Source organism: Molossus molossus, unplaced genomic scaffold, assembly GCF_014108415.1.
Source record: "Molossus molossus isolate mMolMol1 unplaced genomic scaffold, mMolMol1.p scaffold_m16_p_8, whole genome shotgun sequence".
NCBI lineage: Eukaryota > Metazoa > Chordata > Mammalia > Chiroptera > Molossidae > Molossus > Molossus molossus.
The window spans coordinates 19,006,530-19,011,827 of NW_023425402.1; positions in this window are offsets into that span (position 1 = coordinate 19,006,530).

Genomic DNA, 5,298 nt, shown 5'->3' on the forward strand with positions numbered 1-5,298 from the left:
GTCCTCTGGTGAGGATTAAAAAAACAAAACAAAACCAAAAAACTAATTAATCCCAGCCAATGCCACTCTACTGGCCAGATTTTCAAACCCTTTGTTTTGGGGTATAAATTTTACCTCCTGTTTTTTGTTCTTGTATTTTCTCCTTCCAGATATAGGAAGCTTTCTATAATAATATGGAAAGGAAGTTGAGTCAAGAAGATAAATATAGAATTTAGGACTATGCCACACATTTCTTACATAGTCATTGATGCATTTGGTAAGTCCCTCAAAAAATGCTAAGAGGCAGAAGTAGCTCAAAGAGTTAAAAACCTCGTTATTCTTTGTTATTTGACTATTGTTTCTTAACACAGCCCCAACAGCATTTTTGTGTAACTTGACAAAAATATTAAATGGATGCTTATTTTATACAGTTTTCTCCACCTTGGATGTCGCTCCAGCAGCAGGTGGCTCCCTTGAGCTATTCTTTCTGTGATTCAGAAGTCGGCCTGGAATTCACCTACCACTTACTTGGTGGATGGCAATCCCCTCTGAACACCATGGAAAGAAAGGCCAACAAACTCCAGAAATTCTAGATAATCATATTGCTTTCAAAGTGCTCTAAATGTTAATTCTGTGTTTCCGAATATATGCTGGAAATACGGTAAAAAACAGATTCTGTCCTCTATTGAGGAAAACAACTTTGCATGTGTTTCTCTTCTAGTTTCCCTGATTCAAGGTTTATTATGTGGTGAATTTATAATTCTCTTTAGGTTAAATAGGAAAGATAAAGCAATTCATTGACGTGCTCTTCTGTTGTACATTTTTCTGCCCTCACATGCTTGATGGTGATACGAGAAATGAATGTAAATGAACTACATACACATCACACTGTCAACATTTGATGTTTTATCAAACCAGGTGGATATTTTCCTTTATTAGATCAGCACTGTGTGTTGATTCCTGTGCATAGCTAGAAGCCCCAACCAGGCTATTTTAGGTTAAATGATTTTAGGCTTTATATTTTAAACATTTTATATTGGGGAGGCAGAAAACGGCTTTATATTTTCCCTGTGCTGGCAGGTTATTTTCCAAAACAGAATTCTGCGTCTGTTTCTGCTACACTGTACTCTCATTTTGGAAAGTGACGCTCTGAGCAGGAAGTGCAAGGTTCCCTGTGTTTGGTTGCTTACATTTCAGGCCAGACATTTTATTACCCTAGTGGGTGGCAGAAAGTGACGGCCACGATAATTAAAACTGAAGCAACGCCAAGCAAATCTAAATCAAACGTAAATAAATAAACACATCCAATTACCAAATCAGGGGTTTCAGTGCTAAATACCTTCAGAAACCAGACAGGTTATAAAGATGAGGGAAGCACATCCATGCAGAGAAAGAACAGTGTGAAAAGGGAGAAATGGAGACTTCTTTTCCAGCAACATTTGTAGCTGACACTTTACATCGGCACGCCAACTAAACAAATGGATTGAGCCACAGAGCAATGTTGAATGCATGTTAGAGCCCATGCTGTGAAGTCAGACGCATCTGGACTCTTGCTTCTCCCCCGTTTTGATTTGTTCTGAAATGTGCGGAGCTGATAAGAACAAAGAGCCCTGACCAGCTGTGGACACATACTTATTGTCAGCGACGGAAACCTAGGTGGATAAGATTCAGATGAAGTGAAATAGAGAAAATAGTTCACAGGGGACACATTTTGGTGGAGATAATTTCCTAATCAAGATGGTCTGTTGTGCCTCGAAAATGTCTTCAAAACAAACCAGACCTTGCTTGGCCGGTGTGGCTCAGTGGTTGAATGTCCACCCAGGCACCAAGAGGTCACTGGTTTGATTCCCGGGCAGGGCACATGCCCAGGTTGTGGGCCAAATCCCCAGTGGGGGGCATGCAGGAGATGGCCACTCGATGTTCTCTCTTATCGATGTTTCTATCTCTCTCTCTCCCTTCCTCTCTCTCTAAAATCAATGATGAAAAAACAAATAAAAACAAAACAAACCAAACCAGACTGTTCTGTTTTTCATACCAGAATAGATATCATTGATATTGTCTGGTCAACATATATTCTGGTAAATTCCAACTTTCTCTTAGATAACAGAAATGAGTAGAGTTTGGGGGAGATCTGGGCAAAGTCTGCTGCTTCTCTACCTAAAAATATCATTTTAGAAATAAAAGGAAATTTAGAGAATATCCAGATAAGAATATCCTTATCTTACTGATAAGAGTCTGTTTCAGATAGGTTAGATAACTAACTAACATCCAAAAATATTTTCAAATGACTGGAACCCTTGTTTCTTAACTTTATGTCCATATTACTGCCAGCTGCCCAGTTGTGGACAAAAGATAAAACATCTCCTGTATTTCTCCCTATGTTGCTACTCTCCTAGCTAATCGCTCCGTGCAGTAATAATTACACAGGTTCATCTAGTGGGAAAACCATCATTTTCACAAAACAGAATTAATACTGGTAACTTGAATACAGCCAAACTTACTTCTAGTAGCAAAAACACAATTTTACCTGCTGTGCAGCAGGTACCATTAGGCATGATCCTTTCAAATGCAGAGACTTCCTAGCAAGACAGAGTACGACATTCTCTAGAAACAGGCAGGCTGGCTGGAGACCCTGTCTCTTGAGTTTTATGTGTAAGGCCCAACACACTGACTGTCAGCACTCACTGGAAGACAAGACAATATTTGGTAATACCGCCTCAAACTTAGAACTTCAGTAAGCTACACACAGAATCCTTCTAATTCAATGATATAACCACATGCTAGGGATTTTCCTAATTCAGTGTGCATCCCCATCCCATTCATGTTAGGGGATGTATAACCAAGGAGGCTTTTTGTAGAGCACTGGGATCCATCTTATGTTCAGACACATTTGTGAACCCTGAGTAACACTTTGAGGTAAAGGATCCCTGTCACTCAGAGCAGTAGATGCAATGCTCTGCTTTGCATAGCCCACTTACTTAATTAGCACTGTGCATTTTTTTTTTATCCTCACCCAAGGACATTTTTCAATGTTTTATTTAGATAGAGTGGAAGAGAGAGAGAGAGAGAGAAATATCGATGTGAAAGGGACACATTGAGTGGTCACCACCCACACGACCCAACCAGGGCTGGGGACAAACTGCAACGGAAGTACATGCCCTTAGTGGGAACTGAACCCGGGTCTCTCTGGACCGTAGGCCGACGCTCTAACTGCTGAGCCAAACCGGCCAGGGCAACACTGTGCATTTTGAAAGTCTTATCATTGTATCACTGCTTCATCTTTTTATCTATTCATTCAGGTAATCCTGAGCATTTTTAAAAATTTTTTTCTTTGTTGATTTTAGAGAGAGAGGAAGGGAGAGGGAGAGAGATAGAAACATTGATGAGAGAGAACACTGACTGGCCGCCTCCTGCATACCTCCCACTGGAGATCGGGCCCACAACCTGGGCATGTGCCCTGGCTGGGAATCGAACCGGCGACCTCTTGGTGCATGGGCTGATGCTCAACCACTGAGCCACACCGGCTGGGCAATCCTGAGCATTTTTAATATATGTGCTGAACAATGAACTAGATGCTGACATGACTACAAAATCGTTCACACATGGAAGGACCACCATATCTGGCCTGTGGGAAGGTCTCAGAAATTGTTCTCTGTAAAATAAATGTGAGTTAGAAACAAATCAAGAAGAAATATAAGACATGGTAAAAGTAGCAATGAGAAATCTTGCTCTAAGTGTAAAGAGGATGGATTATTTTACTGGAAATTAAGAGTTTCCCAGAGGAAGTGATACTTGAAAATTCACAAACTCCCTGATCACTGAGAACAAAGTCAAACATACCTTGTTCCTCAATACCAGAATCAGTGCACAACTTTCTTTGTTTTATGATGTATATGATCTTTGGATAAAAGCTCATGGTTTTTATCAGATAGGTATTGGTGCTGTCTATTATGCACATTTTGTTTTTATGAAATAAGAAAATGTAGTAGGAAGAGGATGTATATTTGTCTATAGAAGAAATGTAGGGAAATTAAAAAATATATATATATATATATGTTTAAAAACAATTTTTTTTCTTTCATTGATTTTAGAGAGAGAAGAAGGGAAAGGGAGAGAGAGATAGAAATATCGATGAGAGAGAACATAGATTGGCCACCTCCAGCGTGCCCCCACTGGGGTTTGGGCCTACGACCTGGGCATGTACCCTGACGAGGAATCGAACCAGCGACCTCTTGGTGCATGGGTCGACCGACACTCAACCACTGAGCCACACTGGCCAGGTGAAAAATTTTTTTAACAGAAGACAACTAATGAGCATTTAGAAAGCTATTAAGTACAGCTACTTTGTTGTGACATGGTTTGTGATTCTGTTCATGAACCAAGTAGATTGCCTCTAAGGATTCTGGAATAGTTCCTCAGGGTTCCACAGGTCTCTCCTGTGGTCCACTACATTTCAACATAACCTTTAAAGTTTTAGGATCTCTACTCTCTTGCTTTTGTTTTCCTGTTTTTTTTTTTTTTTTTTTTTATGGTAACAGATTTTTTAATTGAGCTTTATAAAAAAGTACATTTCACTACAAAAGTAAGATTAAATAAGTACTTATAAAATATATTTACCCCAAAATGGTTAGGAATATAAATTACTGATGCTCATACAATAATACAGTATACATTACACACATTTTTTTAAAGTTCATTTTCTTTTCAGTAATAATGTAGATAAAAACCATGATATTTAATGCTTATATCAAATGCATGTTAACATCCAGATAGCCTCAAAAACAAATTCTTGTTTCTCAGCCAGTATGGCTCAGTGGTTGCACCAAGAGATTCCAGTTCAATTTCCGCTCAAGGCACATGCCTGGGTTGTTGGCCCGATCCTCAGTACGGGGCATGCAGGAGGCAGCCAATCGATGTTTCTCTCTCTCATCGATGTTTCTATCTCCCCTCCTTCTCCCTTCCCCCCTCCTCTAACATCAATAAAGAAAAAAATTTTTAAGCAAAAAAAACCAACACATTTTTGTGATAAAGGATATTTCTCAGTCTGGTCAGGTGAAATAGTATGCTTAACATATATGAATACAGTTGCAAAATGTACCAATTTTTAACAGGTATAAAGTCTTAATTTTAGATCACCATATACATTTTGGGGGCAGAGCCCTGAGATGTTGGGCTGAGGATTGAATATATCATTTATCTGGTTGTTGTCTATTCTACTGCTCAATTTTTGGGGTATGGGGAGTTTGGTAATAGAAAAACCCCCATGTTTAATGCAACACTCTGAGCCACTAATGCAGAAGCTTGCTGGGCAAAACTGTT